The sequence below is a fragment of the Eretmochelys imbricata genome, chromosome 2 (assembly GCF_965152235.1).
Source record: "Eretmochelys imbricata isolate rEreImb1 chromosome 2, rEreImb1.hap1, whole genome shotgun sequence".
In the NCBI taxonomy this organism is placed as follows: Eukaryota; Metazoa; Chordata; order Testudines; family Cheloniidae; genus Eretmochelys; species Eretmochelys imbricata.
In genome coordinates, this window is record NC_135573.1 from 107,005,434 (window position 1) to 107,025,870 (window position 20,437).

Genomic DNA, 20,437 nt, shown 5'->3' on the forward strand with positions numbered 1-20,437 from the left:
ACATTCCCCCTGAAGGGACAGTGCAGAAAATCTTTTCCATTAATTTAAGAGGGAATAATCAAAAACAAAACGACAGACTCATTTCTAATGTGTCACCATATCAAGACACAACAATTACACATGGAGGTGGCAATGGCTTATATCAGTGTACGTATGTTTTGAATATGCTGTAGTGGGGCCCACACGAAAGTGTAGCTCAGTGACTTCATGATAATGATCTCACCCTGCTGAATGAGATCACACGGCTATAGTGTAATTGTGGTCAGCACTGGCACATGTATATGAATAAAAGGTCCTGTAGAACTCTCAACTCATGTGAGCTAGTTGCATTTACTAACTCATAAGAGGGCAGGCAATGCAAATACAAGGAATAAAACAGGATAAAAAATGGCATTGGTTGAGGCATGTTAGGGCCTCATCCTGTAAACCCTTACCATTCTCATGTGAGTAGTCTCACTGAGGGTCACTGAGATGCATATAGATTCCTGGTTCTGTGTATAACCATGAATGCCTTAAGAGTTACTTCAAAATGGCCATTTTCTGAAGGCTAAAATTTGCCAACATGCTTCACAGAAGAGAAATAATATGACAAGCAGCAGCACCACAAGCATAAATTTTCCCACATCCTGCCTGCATCTGTCCGTGAAGTGGCCCCTACAAGGCACAAGGTGGGTGGTGTAAGGAAAAGTAAAGCACGGGGCAACAACAGTCCAGCTCTTCTGTGAATTGAGAGTTTCAGTCTCTGGCACCTTTCGTGCACATTAAATTCCCCCACAGCAGATTTTAAAATAACAAATGTTTGGCTAAAATAACCTCTCAGGGGCTGGGTGTAATTTGATTGTTGCATGTTTCCTAAATGAAGGTCTAGTATTTCAGAGTATTTATAGAAAGCTAAATTAATCTTAAATGTATTTTGCACTGAGATTATATACCTAGCACATATAGAGCATTTTATAAATACTGTCATGCTTCAGGGGCAGTCATAGTAAAAAGTTGCCCAAAACTTAAAACTATTTGACATTACGGCACATTGCCCACAGCCCCCATAGGTGGAAGGAAGGAGGGAGGGAGAAAGGAGGGGCAGGCGTCTAACAAACTATTTACCAGTATGTGCATACTATTGCCGAGCTGCTTTGGTTTTCAGGCCACACACACTGTTTCCCCTTATTAACCAAACTCAGCAATCTGAAGGAGATAGACAGTTAGAGAAAGAAGAGGAGGAAGAAATATTTTTAAATGCATGAATTTGAAATATTACTCATGCTTTCTCTCTTACTTCAATTACGAGCCCTTCAGCCACATGCATAGCCAATAATACAAAATTAGCAACATTCACAACAAAGAAACCAGACTTCTTTACAGACGCTCTAAATGTTATTTCTTTCTTCTGTGTTTGGAAGGCAGTACACAAAGGCTGCATGGCACTCCCCACTGTGCTCAGTCCACAGCGCATGCCAAGCAATGAATGCCTTTTTAGTGTGCATGGGTGTGCATACTGGAGGAGAGGTTGAGTTCTCTCACTGTAAACCGTTCACAAGGAATGAATGGCTTGTGTGCGCACCATGAAGGTGTCCAGTCTAAACAGCATGACTGAAAATTAATGTTTTAGGATGGCTAAAGGCCACAGTGTTATGAAGTCACCTAAGAGCCACCTGCAGAACTAGTAAATAAGGGACTTGACGCAAGCTGGAAGAAGTTGCTTCTGCCAAAGGAAGGAAAAATGTGTGTTTTGAAAAAAAAAAATTCTCTCTGACCCTGGTCTCCCTTTGCTCTCCTATTCTCCTCTATAAACATACACCCAAAGGGACTCCACCTAGAAGAGAGGATGGTGAAGAAGGGGAGAATAAGAATAGGACAAAGTAGCAGAGCAAAGGTAAATGTCAATTTAAAAATTCCCCGATTAAAATAGAGAAAGAAAGCAACGTACAGGTTTATTCCTGAATTACAGACCTCCACTCTGTGTACATCTAATGTGTACAGGTTTTTGTTTTTGTTTTTTTTTTAAAACACCCTCTTAGTTCTGGCTTTGTTCACACAAAATTCCTTTGAATGGGCTTACTGAAATATGGTGCAAAGAAATAAAAAAACAGCCAAAGACCTACAATCTTCTGTACCTGTTATACTCATGTCCTCTATCATTCTGGGACCCAGCAAGTGGTTTTCATAGACATTACAGAACAGCAGCAACAAGATTTCCTTTGATGAAATGTTTGAACCACACCATTTTCCATTCACGGCTTACAGGCCATTCACCACAACTCTGCCATGCAAATCTTGTGCCCCTCTGAGTTCTTCCCTCTCCTCTAACCCACCATCCACTTCTCCCTAACGCCAGTTTGGGAATGCTTGCAAAATACAAAAGGAGAACATGGGGCAAATGCCAGCGTGTGACCTCTGTCTGTACTTAGCCACTCATGATATGTGAATCAGGTTTGTTGCATGCAGGTTTCCATGGTAATGTGACTACACAGCAAGCAGAGGAGTTACATAGTTTTTTAGCAGTGTTACAAGAAACAACAGAGCTATGCTTAAGAGGACACCTAAATAGTTCCTATCACCACAGATCTCTACAGATATAACTGAAGGGCTCTTTTCCACATTATTCTCCTCCTTATTTTTCTTTTCTTTTCTAAATAACCTGTCCTTTTTTTTGATAAATGAAAGGCATTTTTCTAAGGGAGTCTGTGATGGAAATAGCTATCAAGAAGAATGCTTATATATAGCAGGGAGAGAAAGTGATCCATTATATATAGTCAAGCAGTACACCTAATGACCCCTTTAACTTCTTCTGTTGAGGGCATTTCTTGAGTTTTACTGTGGACTATAAAGCAGTGAGCTGTAATTCCTGACCGGTTTCTAAAGCCCAATAAAAAAAGGCACTCAACTAGGCACACTACAGAAACAGCGCATATTTTTATAGACCAATTTTTAAAAATTCCAAACTTTAAAAGCTAAGCACCAGGTACCCTGAAGGCTATTAAATAAAAATTAAATTTTGAAAAGTCAGTTGATTTAGTGTTTATTTTTTGTCTTTTCCCATTTTTCAGAGAAGAGGGTTTTCTTTCATTACATGAACTGTTCAACAGGTAGTTTAATATCCTTAGATATTAAAACTTTCACCAGGTGTGAACTGTCCCACATCTAAATTCTTTTTAAACAGAATTTCAGGACATCCTTCTGTTCAATCATTTTCCTGTCCTCAGCCTCTTATCTCGTCACCAACCTCCATGATTCAGGAGCAATGATGATCCACTGCCTCAGATGGACAGTTCTGTTCCTTGCTCTGCACATTTCTAGTAGACATGAGCAGTGCTGATGAGAAGAAGAAAAGTAAATGCTGCTAGGCAAGAGATGCATGATTTCTCCTAAGCTGTGGAGGTGGGTGAAAGTATAGCTTTTTGAGATTTCCATGCACATTTTTGAGCAAAAAATTTGTTTTTTCAAGTTTGTGTGTGCCTCAGTACAAAAAGTTACCAGTCTCCCAACATTTTTTCCTGAAATAGATATCTCAAGCTGTGCAAAGTCATGTGAAATAAATTGGTGAAAATTTTTTACAACTCATGAAAAAACCTGACTAACTTTGCCCTGAGCTACTCACAAGTGTAGAGGAGCCTATAACAATACGTATTACTGATAAGTACCTGAACAGAGCAACCTGCTCAACTGTGCAGCCAATAAAACATTTAGCAGAGTATAAAGCAGTATCTTCTCCCCGTAAACTTCTTGCATCAAATAGTAACATAATCTGATGAGCCATAACTAACATGATTGCAACGAAGTATCTCAAATGACGCCACATGATCTATTTTAGCAATGTGGAAAGATGCGCTCTCTCCCAACTTCACAAATATCCTTAAATGAAATGTAATGTGAACAATTCAGGAAATGCCTTTACAAGTCAGCATGCGTAATATCAAGATGAAAAAAATCAGGACTAAAAATTATTTGCTGCATAAAAGATGTGTGATGGACTGTTTTCTTATCGCTAGTAATCCGTGCATGCTGATAATTTACAACTAATTCAGCTTGGCAAGCTACCACTAATGAAAAGAGAGAAAAGACATGACTTGATTATAAATGAAAGAAAAGAGAAGTCTGAATATACTATATAAACCCTAGCAACTAAAGAAAATATGAAATCTGATGCTGTATCAACTTTCAAAAGGTGTGTGCGCAGTTTCCCAAAAGCGTTTTCTCACCCTTCCACATAATGTATAAAAGAACACACCAAAACCCCTGATAAACATTCCCACTGGGGGTGGGGGTGGTGGTCTGGGAGGGGGAATAAACCACACACACTTTCCATATATTTTGCTAATCCTATACAATATTCACAGGAAAGCAAAAGCAGCATTAAAAAAAAAAATCACTCCAAGTTAAGCATGCATGGCTTTAGAAAGTGACTTCTCATGTGTAAGAGAAAGGGGCATTCTGTTACTATGGAATCCAATCCAATTCATCCTATGTTATTGGAATTGGCTCAGCTCAGAGATCATGCTACTTGTCCACAGCTAACAAATTGAAAGCCACATAGCCGCTATACTAAACTTGGCTTACTCCAGGGCTGTGGAAGAAAGGATAAGAGCATCAGAAGACATAATGTTACTGTGTTTTTAAATGAGAAATCATCTGAGCAAGCCACTGTCTGGGAGGAGGGATTTATTTGGATAAATTATACTGATTAAATAGGGCACGTGCCAAAAGCAATGTGACTGTGGAAACACAATGTTACTAAACTGTTTGGATAGTCCACAGTTAACACCAAAAACTTTGTGTGGTGTCAGAAAAATTGGCATCTTAGAAAAGGTAATATTTTACCTGCCCCGGGAAAAGTGATTGCTTTTTAAAAAAATTTTGCAGTCCCTCATGGTACAATGCAGCACAGGGTATATTCTAGTCCTACATGTGACACAAAAATTCTTTACTCAAGAGATTCAGTCAGCAGAAAGACCATTAATGTAATACCAGAGGTTTACATTCTGTATGGCTCCCATAATTTTCTGTCTCCACTCTCCACCTTATTCAGCTTCTCTGCAACTTTTAAATTCCACTCTGAGTAAATAACACCATGGGGGAGATGGGAGCCAGAGCCTCTATGGCTGCTGTGCCCAGCACTTCCTGATCATCAGAAGGGTGAAACAGATAATCAGACACTTTTGCTGCTGCTAGAGATGAGTTATGTGCAGGTGCAAAAGGGATAACAGTGCTGTGGCTTGAGGAATTCTACATGGGAAGGAAGAGACAAACAATTGATCTCTCCTCTCTTTCCAGCTCCACCTCTCACAACGGGCTGTAACCAGGGTGAGGGGAATGACACAAAGTGTGTGTGTGCGGGGGAGAAAAATGGAGCAGAAAAATTATGGAAAAAGTGGTAGGGGGCACAAATATGCGTGTTCACTCCAGATGCTAAAATGCCTAGTTACAGTTCTGCCTCGCAATGTTGTCAGTTTCAGCCTTCTGTATGGGGAAGTGCCATAAACAGCAGCAGCAGCAACAGGAGGTAGGAAAGATAGGAAAGTAAAGAACATCCCCAAAATAGCAGGGGATAGAAACCCAAGTAAAAATAGAAAGAGAAGAAAATAAGTGAATAGGTTAACATTGTTCCATTATTGACTGGTTGTGGTTGAGTCCATTGAGCATATGTTTTGCCAAATGACATTTCAATATGCTCTTTGCACATAAAGCTTTACTGGCTGTTATCACTTTCAACCAGTTCACAAGCACACAACAAAACAGCACTGTTTTTAACACTTAGAGGAAAAGGGGGGGAAATGGGCAGTCTAAGAAATGCTTACTCATCCTGGGTTGTGAAAAGTAGACTCCAAGAGATTAATGAGGGTGAAGACTGCACTTGAGTTAATTGGTTCAGTAGGCAAAAGAAACTCACAGAACCATTCGACTGCAATTTTGGAAACTGCCCCTGTTGCCATTAAAAAAGAGAGGAGGAGATTTTCCCCAAAAGACAATTCACGTTGCAAAATATTTCAGTTCCACTCAGTCATGATTATCTATACCTTTCCTGCATGAAAGAAATTAAAAAGAAAGGGAGGGTTGGGAAGAGGGGCTGAAGTAGGCATCTCCTGAAATGTGTGTTACATACTGAGACATGAGCTACACAATGGGGAGATACCTTTTTAGTGCTACCCTCACATGTACACAGGGCTCCTACTGGAGACAGCCAGAGTCACCTAGTCACACAAGAACAGACTATGGCTTTTAGCACAGATGTGTCTAAAAGCATCTATACACATTACAATGTCCACATGGACTTCAGATACACAGGAAGGAATGTTCAAAATATAGAGGTAAATTTCAAAATTAAAGAGCACAATTTTGGCACACAAGCTATGAGTAACAAGCTACCAGTAACCTGGACTCTTCCAAGATTTTCCCAGTTCTCTGCAACTACTACAGCTTGTCATGTCTGTGACCAAGATTACTTTTGTCTTTATTAAACAATAACAAAATACTTTTTTTTAATATTTGGTCTACGAATGCTTCCAGTAACATCCCCCCTCACAGTCTTCTCCCTACACCCCAGGCAAAAAAGAAAAGGAGAAAAAGAAAACCCAGATCACGAAGTAAAACTGTTCTTCTGAAACTTGGAATTTGCGGACATTGTTGAGAGATTGGGAGCGATGCTCATTTTTCACATTTCCAGCCTGGAGTTCTATACTGGTACTCTCACTGGCTGCATCACTCTTGCAGAAAGGAGAAGGCATTCCCAGGTTCTCAATTCAAAAACTCTATTTGTCCCCTGTGAAAGAGCTGGATTCTCCCTTTAAAATCCATCAAGCACTACTGTGCTCTCAATGCACACGGCTAAAACAGACGCCCAACAATAAGCCCAGAAGCACACGCTATGAGTTCTTCATACATTTTAATTACAATTTACACAAAATGAAAAAGACAAGTTAACAAACTCAGTTCATAAAAATTTAATCGCAAATTGCATTTTTATACTGAAAAGCAGAGGACGAAAGCCTTCAGCCAGCAGATCAGAAAAACATATTACAAATAAAAGTAACCTGCACTCCCCAGTTGGGAGGAAATAGAGAGAAGGAGTATGGGACTGCACAGTGACAGAGATTTTGTAAGAGTGTTTCTCATTAAGCTGGTCCCTCTGTACCAGAACTGCAGACTCTAAAGGTCTTATCCCATGCGCTGTTTCAAGACCACTAACCAAATGTGTGTGATTCAGCAGAAACAGGAAGCAGAACAAAACTATTTCAAAAAGCGACACTGGAGTGGGAGACAACAGTTGCCACCTCCAGACATTGAGAGATTGCATTATGCTGAGGGATCTGTGGCCACCCATGTTTAGTGCAGATAAGTAAGAACATGCTCGGCTCTGACCAATCACAGGCCTACTACTGCAGCTGCACATCCAAAGCACTGGGTGGCCCCTCATTTCAGCAGCTCTAAACCGTTTTAAATTGAAAACATGATTGCAGAGATCTGGGGTGGTACTCTGAACAGAACAGAAAGATTAAAAAGGAACGGGGGGTTAATTCCCTGCCAGCCTCTCTGAATCATCCACCAGGTGATAGGGAATCCTGTGCAAAGCTCAAGTTAATTTTATTGTAGTACCTTATGCCACTTCACTGCACACTCATGATGATCAGCAATGAAAGTAATAAAGGAAATTGTGCCCTATAGGTCCCTGTAACAGCATGAAAATTACTCCACTATTTAGTCTCCTTTGCATGGACTGTTTTTACAGTGTAATTAGTGCTACTTGATTAAATATGTTATCAAATTCAGTACAAAATGAATGACAAATGTCATAGCTTTACAATGCCATTACTGCAGTATGGATTTCATCTGTCTTCCTGGCTCCATCTTTAAACACCATGTCCATAGCTGCACCTTGCATTTCACCTGTCACTTGGAGGCTAGTGCACGTCTAATTCCATGTATTAAAATTTATTTCTGCATATAAAAGTACATGACTCAGTCTGTGATTAACAGGGGATTTTTTTAAAAAAGGGGGTGAAAGGTAAATTATAAAAGTTACTTCCAGAACAATATCATTTGCAAGTTAGAACCCTTCAGTTAAAAAGAAATCCACTAGGTTCTAATTTATTAATGAATAGCTGCTGTCTTTGTAATTTTGCAGTACTTATTCCATTACTGTCTGACACTTCCTATTGTCACTGCTTGAATTTTTAAACACTTCCGCATGACTAGTGCTAATCTCTACATCTTGTGGAGGGCTGGTAATAAAAGGAGAGGGATGCACAGGTGTGTAAGAGTGATTTTATCTAAACATGTAATAAAGCCCACTAGATAATATAAAAAATTCCCCCCTCAACTTCACCATCTCTTCTCCCTCAACCCCCAGTTTTTAAAAAGAAAACAGATATTCAAACACAGCATAGAAAACTTCGTTTTCTTTATTTTGGAGAGCATCTAGACTGATACCTAACTCTTTAGAGGAAAAAGAGAGAATGATTCTTTCTCCAAGAACAAAGAGTGTTGGTGCAAAGAAGTGACACTTCCACCCGAAAAAGAATATTTTGTAGCGAATAGAAAGTTTGGTATCTTGACCTGCTTTCAAAAAATCTTGTATAACTGGAATGACAAGCTATTGTGAACATCAGCTTTGAAGAATGCAATCTCCAAAAACAAGCTCTGATTTACACAAGAATCTATATACAGGTACCTGGACAACCTTTTATTTGTCTATTCAAGAACATTTCAACATCTCTGTTAAAACTCTGATTCTCTGCAAACTAATTTCAACAGATACGTACAAAAAAAGTATGCTTCTGAATGCAGGGTTTAAGGCTTTTTTTAAAAAAAATTCACATTTTATTTTATTGTCGCAGTACCCATATAGAAGTATACATTGCAATATATATGTTATTTGGTTTCCATGCCAAAGTATCAAATGATCACATAGCAATGTTCCATTCATCTTCTTTAGAAACAGAAGAGGTGGAATATTTCTAGATCTTCCTAAATCCTTTGCAGAGTAATGAATTAAATATTTTGGTATTACAGTTATGGTATAGGCAAAAGGTGCTATTCTGGTCTCAGCAAAAGCTACCATGCGGTCTAGATCCTGTTACATGTTGAGAGAGGGAATATAGCTGAGCATCCAGTGTTCCTTTCCTCCACTTAAGATGCCATGCAATGTAAACTACCACTTAAGATAGAGACAGATACCATAATGACTGGCATTTTAAAATATCGATTAGATAAGACCTTATTATAACATCTCACTAAAGCAATAAGGCTTTTTTGTTAGCGTGTGTTGGAGGCTCAATTCTAACAGCAATTTCATCACGTTGTGGATCATTTTCACCTGGGGTAGAGCTGATTTGCACTATGCCACCAGCACAATGCATTTCTAAAGCTGCCACAGCCATCCCAAAAAGGATCACCCCAGCGTAGGGGCTCCTCCATTGCAGTACAGCCAGATCTGTATTGACTCCTGCGCCATTCCCCATCTCTGCATCCCGTGTAAGGAATATGAGGAGGCAGCCGGGGAAGAGGACATATGGCCAGGGCTTCCCTGAACCCCAGCAATCCCTAGCTGCAGTAAAATTGGCAACTAGTGTAATTTAGAGCAGACTGATCAGCGCAGCCAACAGTCATTCCATAATGAGGACCTAAAGCCACCTTTGCAATCCTACCACCCCTCCTCCCAACCACCCCACATTGCCCGAATTTCCCCAGATTTCACTGTGTGTTCCTAGAGCTCAAAAGAAATCTTGTTTTTATCTATGAGGAAGCAATGTTTTTATCTATGAGGAAGAGAACAAAGCATTCCTGCAGTCAGAAATTGTGTGCCTATTTGAACTTGTCACATCATACATCGCCATATACCCTACATATTCTAAAGTTAAATTAGTCCATTGCATAAGACACTAGAAAGCAGTGTAGGTGTGTGGCCAACTCTGCTAGGTACATTGCCATGCAACTGCATGTTACATGAGATGTTTGAGGCAATCCAATCACAGGCAAAGAGTAGTCAAATAGAGTTGAAATTTTTATCTCATCAGCCACCACTGCTCACCAGGGGTTCTTCACTATATTGAGAGATTTCCTAAGCAGAAGTCTTTGACTTATAAGGTTTTTAGGAATCTGAAAGAGGTTCCAGTTTTGCTCTTTTTTTTTTCTGTCCTAAATTTTCATAATCATTGTTCTATTTTCAGTTAATATGGGGTCAGGATCCTTGGCTGCTGTTAACCTTGCATGTCTGTCTATCGCAACAGATATCCTCTAGAGCACCTGCATTATAATCGCTCTGTTTTAAACAGAATGAATGAAAAGAGTCAGCAGTAATCATCATTCTTAATAAGTCGAAGACATACCAAGAGAGCTCACTGATGTCTGAAAGTGCTGACAGACTTGCACGGGACTCCTACATCAAAAGGAATAGTTAATACAGCTGGCTGAAAGACATTACATATGGCTCCCAGTGTGATAATTTAAGAGTGATCCTGTGGCAAAAACAGTTCATAAGGGCTCTGAAGGATTCATTTTTATATTGCTTTCACAGCATCCAAAACCCCACCAAACCACATTAATGGGTCCAGATAACACCTAGCCCTATTGCCACATAGTGTAAGTAGATCGTCTAAACGTTATGCACAAGCCTAACGACACAGCTTGTAACCCAGAACTGCCCAACCTTTCCACACTGTAGACTGCACTGGCACCTCGACAGAAGCCCTAGAGCCAGAGCGAGTTTGAATATACATTGACATGAATTGTTATAATAAAAAATAAACTCAAACCACCATAATATCAGACAAAAAGAAGAGGAGTACTTGTGGCACCTTAGAGACTAACCAATTTATTTGAGCATAAGCTTTGGTGAACTACAGCTCACTTCATCGGATGCATTCAGTGGAAAATACAGTGGGGAGATTTATATACACAGAGAACATGAAACAATGGGTGTTACCATACACACTGTAACCAGAGTGATCACTTAAGGTGAGCTATTACCAGCAGGAGAGCGGGGGGAGGGAGGGGGATGACTTTTTTGCAGTGATAATCCCCTCCCCTCCCCTCCCCTGCCACCCCACCCCCCCACCCCCGGCTCTCCTGCTGGTAATAGCTCACCTTACTTGACCACTCTCATTACAGTGTGTATGGTAACACCCACTGTTTCATGTTCTCTGTGTATATAAATCTCCCCACTGTATTTTCCACTGAATGCATCCGATGAAGTGAGCTGTAACTCACGAAAGCTTATGCTCAAATAAATTGGTTAGTCTCTAAGGTGCCACAAGTACTCCTTTTCTTTTTGTGAATACAGACTAACACGGCTGCTACTCTGAAACCTGTCATAATATCAGATAGTTCTAGTAACCTCAGTTCACCAGCAATAAATACCTGTAGGCAAACAGGTGAAGTTCATGCTGAAGTTACAGGCAGAGAGTAAATATAGGCCATATGTTGAAGACTGCACATGCCTCCTGAGGTGCACACTGGCCACCCTAAGACGGTTTTCGAAAACATTTGCCTTCAGATCTGATACACGTGTGCATATGCAACATAGGGCAGAGTAAAAAACACATCACTCCTATCACTGTGAAAGAGATTTACACCCTAATTCCCTCAGGCAGTGCTTTGAAAATTCACCCCTTCATGTTTTTTAATCTAAATAATTACATTTGTCAAAAAATATACAACGGTTGCGATTCAACCTTGTCAATTGCTTCAGACAACTAGGTTACTTTATCTTGGCATTTGCACTATTCCCTAAATATTCCTTAGGCTAAGTAAAGGGAAGAACAGAAAATACCACCAATACTGAGGTGTAGTTGTCCAGGGAAAATTGGACAATCTTTTAAATGTGACCATCTGAAGACAGACCTGCCAAACCTCAATCAATTTTTTAATGCAGAGATTAATTCTTAGGCTTTTGCAGTTGTGCTAATGTAGAGAATAAAGAAAAACATTACTGGTGTGGCCTTTAAAACCCAGTTTTCTTTCTTTTAATCTATATTTTGCTCCTACAAATAACCTCAGAAGCAATGTTGCAAGTGCAAATGAGAGCATGTAGACATTTAATTACCTGCTGTAGTCTCAGATCAGGTAGGTAGATGTTGTGCCTACAAATAAATGTTCCCACAGTTATTTGTGAGCATGAAAAGAGAAGCCAGGTTCAGGCAAGTTTAAAAAGTCAGATCCGAAAAGTCCCAATGCATAAAACAAGTGATTTTTTATTTTGTATAGACAACCTACTGTAAATTGCACATTTTAAAAAAAGATAAAATTGGCCCCAAGCATGCTAAAAGTCAACACAATAATCTGCCTTTATCAAATTAAAATGATCTGAAATACAGTTCTAATTCAAAATTGTGTATCAAATGCAGAATGCATTAAACGATATACAGTATAAAATGTTAGTATAACAGCAACAGTAAAGGTAAGGATGTTCAAATTCCGTAGCTGGTATTGCTCCATGTCTAGTTACTTTTACCTTATTTTAACATTCGTGTACTGCCATGTGTTAACATTTATTCTGAAGTCCAAAACCATTTTGCTACTCTATGAAAGAAGATTGCTATATTTGTATCTTTGTAGCTTATCATTGCTTAAATGCATAATGATTTTGCGTAATAAATAACACTTGACTTCATTGAGAACTGCCAGTGCTCAGCACATCTGAAGAGCGGGCCCATTATCATCACATAGAGACACCACCATACCGTGAACACATACCATCCTAACTTTGTGACCCTGCGTCAAACACCCAACACAAAATCCGGAGCTCTCTCTAAATACAAGATGAGGACAAACCAATGAAAGTTGGGTTGTCCCACAAAGTTTGTGATGGGTGGCATCAAGACATGGGCAAACCTCAGGGAGTTTTAGACTATGCTAAGCTATGTTTTAGACTTGCTAAATACATTTGAGCTCAAATACTAATTTTGAGTATAGCATTGTTTCTTTCCTAATAGGATTCATTTTTTATAAAACTGTGTTTGTAGAGGAAGAGTACTAAAATACTCACTCATAGAAACCAAAGGATTTATTGGAACACTGCAAGTAACAATACGAGCACACAAAGACAGGACTTAACTCCCTCTTAGCACAGAATTCTTCCTCTTTCTACCCTCTACTTCCCAAAAGACAAGCTGACACTAGTGGTTTGAATGTGACCATATGCACCATATCTGTTTTTAATTGCAATTTTTAATTTAGAATTTGGTCTCTCCCTTTTCTCCTTCCTACTTCTCTTTTTCACCCTACTTATTCTCTACTCCATTTTTCATGCTTTTTGTTGTTGTTATTGTTTTTTAAACCACGTCCACTACTTTGGTCCTTTTATATCATTGTGTTTCATAAGTTGTATTTGTGTTTGACAAACCTTCAAGTCAGAGTCAAAATTTAGAATGGATATTGTCTGAGTGAGTTGAAATTAGGCAAAACAATTTTTACATCCTTTGTGGCAACACTAATTAGAGTTCACATGAAATTAGCAGGGCTTGTCAGTAAGAAAAGGTAGCCTGTTTCCTGTAACTGATTGTGCTTTTAAGCAATTACGAAGATGTTATTTACACAACAGTTTTAAAGACACTTTATAGAAAACTAGCTGTTCTTGATCATGTGTGTCATTTTGTTTAATCATAAGATATTAAATATCTTTCCTCCCTGGCTTATTTTACTGGAAAACTCTTATATCGCTTTAAAACTGTTTGCAATTATATTTCATTTAAGATGTAATTTATATTTTATTTTTTGGTTTGCTCTCAACATTACCCCTGGGACCTGAAAGCAAGATGCTGGATCTCAAGTAGTTTTCCATGAAGAGTTCTGTAATGTATATTACATTTATGTTTTCAGTAAGTAACTGGCATTAAGCAATCACAGATCTGAGAACAAACCTGAAACCTAAATATTTATCACAGAAGAGTGACCAGTTGCATAAGTAGTAAATCATACTGATGAATAATAATTTCTGGATTTCTACTAGTTTATACATGAGAAGCTGAATTTTTAAAATTTCTCTGCCCTAATTTAGTCACTTAAATCCATATCAAGGCACCCATATACTTTTATTTTGACACATAACTATGGAATGAAGTGCTTAACTTCAGGCAATTGTTCAAAGCACAATTCAGTGTTGTAACTGGGGCTTTGATATTACCATGGTAATTTTTAGGTCACAATGATTATGGTTTTGAACAACAACTCTGTCCAACTATTGCTGGCTATTCTACCCCGTCAGATGCATTGGAAAGAGATGGGCACCCCTCCGCGCACACACACGCACAGTTACAGTCTCTGGTTAGCAGTGCAATGTTCTGGGCTGGAAGCCTGAAGAAGGGTAAATTCTGCAGTCATAGAGAAGCTACAGCAAAATTATCAAAAATCCTGGCTGGGTTTTGGAGTAACCAAACTACTTTTGTAATTGCTCTTCACATTTTGTTTTTTAAAATTGTAAATTAAAAAATAAACAAACAAACAAAAACTCACCTCAAGCCACCCAACAGAATAGCCCTGCAATCCTGAGTAATGAAAACTCTTACTGAAAGTCCATTGGTCTGGTCCTTTGTATCTTCTCAGGATTGCAGCTGAGCTTCTGCTTTAACCCTCTTGTGCAACCAAGAGTTAACTTTGCAGTGCCCAGTGCTCTCAACCAACGTTTACTCAACTGCATTCACCCACCCATAAAAATTCCCTTAAACAAAAACAACCCCCCCCCCCAAGAAACATACAGAATTTCATACACCTATTCCAAAGCCTGACCTTAACCACTATAGATATTAAATCACTCTTACATGAGTGTGAAAGGAAAGAGGAGAGTAGGCTGTTTGTAACTAAAGGATTTTAATTAGAAAAGAGCATGCACTTATGCTAGCTGTATGAACTAAATCAGCAGAGACTCCCTCACTCAGTGTTATGAGACTTTGACCAGAGGTGGGACATAACCAAACCACTCTCCCTTTTCCAACCCCTGTAGTGTAGGGTAGTATCTCCTTAAATAGTTTGTGAGCAACTCTAGTGATGCTCTCTGTCTTAGGTTTTGGAAACCAGTCAGAGAAGTTGTAGGTATGCAGCTAGGCCTTGCATGTTTCTACAGATTTAGTAAATACGGTTAACTACGACTCAACTGTGCCCATTTGGATTCTTCATAATGTTTATTGTTGTGTAAAAAGCAAAAGACAACACTCCCTCTATTAATAAGGTTTACCAAATGACAAGGGATGTCTATGTTTTCCTACTGATAGAGAAAACAACATCCTGACAGTGTTACCAACATGCCTCCAGCTTTCATCCAGACCACACCACACGATCCATTCTCTACAGCCAAGCTCTACGATACAACTGCATTTGCTCCAACCCCTCAGACAGAGACAAACACCTACAAGATCTCTATTAAGTGTTCTTACAACTACAATACCCGCCTGCTGAAGTGAAGAAACAGATTGACAGAGCCAGAAGAGTACCCAGAAGTTACCTACTACAGGACAGGCCCAACAAGAAAATAACAGAACGCCACTAGCCATCACCTTCAGCCCCCAAATAAAACCTCTCCAACGCATCATCAAGGATCTACAACCTATCCTGAAGGACGACCCATCACTCTCACAGATCTTGGGAGACAGGCCAGTCCTTGCTTACAGACAGCCCCCCAACCCGAAGCAAATACTTACCAGCAACCATGCAACAAAAACACTAATCCAGGAACCTATCCTTGCAACAAAACCCATTGCCAACTTTGTCCACATATCTATTCAGGGGACAACATCATAAGGCCTAATCACATCAGCCACACTATCAGAGGCTCGTTCACCTGCACATCTACCAATGTGATATATGCCATCATGTGCCAGCAATGCCCCTCTGCCATGTACATTGGCCAAACTGGACAGTCTCTACATAAAAGAATAAATGGACACCAATCAGACGTCAAGAACTATAACATTCAAAAATCAGTCGGAGAACACTTCAGTCTCTTTGGTCACTTGATTACAGACCTAAAAGTGGCAATTCTTCAACAACAAAAACTTCAAAACCAGACTCCAACGAGAGACTGCTGAATTGGAATTAATTTGCAAACTGGATACAATTAACTTAGGCTTGAATAAAGACTGGGAGTGGATGGGTCATTACACAAAGTAAAACTATTTCCCCATGTTTATTCTCCCCCACCCCCCAGTTCCTCACCCGTTCTTGTCAACTGCTGGAAATGGCCCACCTTGATTATCACTACAAAAGGTCCCCCCCACCCCACACCGCTCTCCTGCTGGAAATAGCTCACCTTACCTGATCACTCTCATTACAGTGTGTATGGTAACACCCATTGTTTTATGTTCTCTGTGTATATAAAATCTCCCCCCTGTATTTTCCACTGCATGCATCCAATGAAGTGAGCTGTAGCTTACGAAAGCTTATGCTCATATAAATGTGTTAGTCTCTAAGGTGCCACAAGTACTTCTTTTCTTTTATCTGAAAGTGGAGTGACTCTGATGAGGACTTAACTGTGCCAGATAATTACTTTTGCCCACTGCTGTGATGTCACTTTCAGAAGCACCTCCTTCAGAGATAACAAGGTGACATAGTTCAAGAAGGTGGCAGACAGAAATTCGTAAAGAGATTGGGGAATCAGAACACTTAGCATACCTTTTTGGATCCAAACACTGTTGTGTTCAAATAAACTCAAGTTTTCCCCCCAAACAGATTGGTCCGTTTCTAACTCACATACTATACAATTCCTATACCAAAAAAAGATAAATCAGTCCATGAACATAAGCGAAATCGGAAAAGGAAAAACAAACAAAAACAAAAACAAAAAAAGCATCTCAATCCCATCTCATGTTCGTGCTCCTGAACTAATGCCAAGGTTATGGTACATTTCAGGAAACATATACAAAAGTCAAATACGCAGTTCCCGATATAAAACAATTAGCTCATGTCAAAATGGGCTGAAAACACCACTTATTTTAGTTCTCTCATGTTACTACCTATCTACATCCTTGTCACATCATTGTGTCATTTCAATACATGAGAATTACATTAAGTTTAGATGAAGACTTTTGCTTCTTGCAGAGAAGGGAGGCAGTATTTTCCTAGAAAACATTTACTGCAATAAAGATCCTGCTTCAATATTGACTTTAATTTTGTGACTTGCAATCTGTCACTTTCATTTTACCTCACCAGACAAAAATGATTGTACTCAAAGAGCTAGACAATAAAATAAAAGGGAGTGTGAAAGTCAAAAAATTAAAATGGACAGGACGAAGAAGAGTGGAAAAGATGCAAAGAACACAAATAAAAAAATCTTAATACTGAGAACAACCAAAGGGAAATTAGGAAACCGGGGCAAACCCCAAGTTTCTTACTCAGGCAAACTCTCTCAGATTTCATTGATCCATTAGTTACTGTCACTGAGGAAATCCTAGCCTTCCCAACTTAGTTAAAATAACAGATTTTTTTTTTTGCCCAGAATATTCTTTTAGATTTAGAAGCTCATTAGCTTAAGTATCTCTAAAACTACAAGCAAATCACCTAAGAACTCACAGTAAATATGCCCAGGTATGCTTCAGATAGTTTATGGACTATAATACAGGCACAGAATAGTCATCACACCCTTACTATGCATATTTTTCCCTCTTCTCATACTCTTATGATTCATGAAAGTGCCATTTCAAAGCTAACACTGTATCTTTATTTTTTTCATTCATGTCAATGCTCCAGCCATTTGAAAAGCCACAATAATTTGCTCCCCTTTAAATTCTCATCACAGGAGCCAAACTTCTGACTGGGTGGGACTCACTTGAAGTCTGTAAGGTCATTCTTGAAATCACTGAGCAGTGTCAGGCCCAGTATAAAGCCTTCCTAATACAGAGGTTGAATAAACCACCCAGGAAATACCAGGCCAAGCCTGGGAACAAAAATCAGGGCTTCTGCATGACTGCATCAAGTATTACTGACAGGTCATTATGCTGACCCTTATTCTCCCACACAAAACAATTGGCAATATTCATTTCAATGAGAGTTGTTTAGCCTCTTACATTTGAAAGTATTCCTAGGTATTCATGTTATCGGCAGTACTGTTTGATAAAAGATCCTGTTTTTAGAAGGAGATACAAATTTCCAGTACGGTTTCTTTCACAGATTCAAAAACAAGCACAACAAAAGAACAGGGCAATTTCTGTTCCTCCTGTGTTATTTATACAGTAATTCCACGCACAGAAATGAAGAAAAAAGTGTTTACTGTGAACACAGGAAACTTTGTAGCTTATACTTCATTTTTCAGTCATCTTTTTTTAGGATTTTCCAAAATTACTATCAAATGGAAACTTGTGGAATCTACATCTTAGGTTAGTCTTCTAGACATGGAACTGAAGCAGTCACATGCTGATGAGGAATATTTCAGTGGAATGAAGTTATGCTAATCATAAGGCTATAAAATATGTACTGCACTGCTTGGTGCAGGGTGTCAGAGAACCGCTGTAATTGATTTCAGTGTGGAGAGAAAACACACTAGATAGACTGAAAATTCCTTGAATATTTTACGTCATATAGCTAGGCAAAGAACTAAAACTTGTTGCAACTGTTAATTTTAAATTTTAAAACTTCTTAATTTTTTTCTCCTTCCTCACTGCAAATGTCACTTTCTCTAGCATCTTATATACACACTTATATCCCTATTTTCAAAGCATTACTTGTTAGCCACATAGTTGCCCACAACAATCACTGTGAATAACGTGTGGCTCATTTCCATGCAACTTTAAAAATGTAGGACACATGTGACCGTCTATATTAACTGACACCAGAGGAGATTTCTGAGTTGCAGAATCTCATCAAGTTTTAAATAGTTATAATGCTTAACCGATTTGATTCTTACCACTGGGACACTAGATAAATTCAAAATCTTGTCATCAATTATGGAAGATTCCTATGACAACTTTGATTTTACAAAATTAGGTTATCTTCCAGCCTGTGGACATTTTCCTATTGCATTCTGGGTTAATCCACATATATGGCTTTTTCTGTCAGAATGACAAAAGATAGTTGATTTTGTTTCACAGTGTATTCTTATCGATGCTCTACTCTTAGCCAGTCTTTGACTGATAGGGTGTTACAGAAAAGGTCCAGGAATTGATTTGTAAATAATTACAGCTAAGTCTTCAGTTCTGAGTAGCTATCGATAAACGCATATCCTTTTTCACTGGTGAATGCCTTTAAATCGGCTTTAGAATGTTCAGTTTCCAACTCTAAGACACTGAACTCATTAAACTCTTTTCTGAGCGGCATCCGCTAGTGTTGTCATAGTTAAGGGTCTGTCAGGGATTTCTATTATACCACCCAGGAGGATGGATTTACAGTGAGAAAAATTTGCTCTTGGAAGAATCCAGAGGCAAATATTTCTTTTTAAAGCAGATTTATTTTTCAAATCTTTGTTATTTTAAAGTTACCAGAGAAAATAGAAAAGAATGCACCCATTACCTGCAGTTTGTTTACTCAACTTTTAAAATAACCTGTTTCTGTTTTATATACTGTGCAGATTATAAATCCATACCAAAAATGGGGAAGAGTCATTTGGGGAAGAAGAAAAAAAAATGTAAATGAAAGTTTGAAAAGCAAGTACAATGCATGTGCAACCATTTCATAGGCTTTTTACTATATATTCCATATTATGAAGTTATAATAGTCAGAAACATACTACAGTTACTATGCACTCAGAGAACAAATGCCATTAATCTCTGGAAGAGCCACTATGGTATTCTGAGATGGCATTATAAACAACCAGGATAATGTATGGAGGGTTGTATTTAATTTTTGTACATAGAGCTGAACAAAAGAAGTACTGAGCGGTATCTGAGAGCTGCCTCTTCAACATTACAAAACAATTGACCATAAAGCCCTCTTTATTAGTGGTTACTAGAGATAGCCAACGGTTTCAGTTTAACAATCAGATCAGTCCTCTACCTACTTCAACAATGACAGCAAAGAAGTGCCCTCCTAACAAGGGCTAAGCAACGGATTATGACAAACACCACTTCGGTATGATGAACACCAGCCATCACTGGCACTACCCTATCAATAACTATAATTCAATTAATTCCACCTACCTGCACCACCTGTCTCTCTGTAAGAAATACTGGTGTTGCTGCAATGCACTTAACTTAAACACTGCCAGCACACTAATGGGTCATTCCCCCAATGTGCCAAAATTACTAAAAGTTGCCATTAATAGCCTCTCCCACAGGAAGTTTCTTGACAATTCTCCCCCACACGTTACGTGACCAGAAACACTGCTTCAAGCCTTCACGCTGAAAACAATTAAGTGAGATGTCCTTATTTCCCAACCAAATATATGTCGAATAGCAATAATGCTTGACCATTTTGTTTATGTCCCCAATTGTTTACAAAGGAAAAGATAGGATACCCAGAGTGATACCTGGATCACGCCCACTTATAGAGGAACCTTTCATAGAGATCTAACAGAAGCAAGAAA

At 38.9% G+C, this 20,437-nt stretch overlaps 1 long non-coding RNA gene across 2 annotated transcripts in view; it reads right to left on the bottom strand.

Moving 5' to 3' along the window:
* LOC144260466 (uncharacterized) overlaps nucleotides 1–20,131 on the bottom strand; it is a 237,395-nt gene extending 217,264 nt beyond the window's left edge. For both annotated transcript variants that reach the window (XR_013345022.1, XR_013345023.1), the window contains exon 1: nucleotides 20,052–20,131. This is a non-coding gene — a long non-coding RNA (uncharacterized LOC144260466). The remainder of the gene's footprint in view (nucleotides 1–20,051) is intronic.
* Between the last annotated feature and the right edge of the window lie 306 nt (nucleotides 20,132–20,437).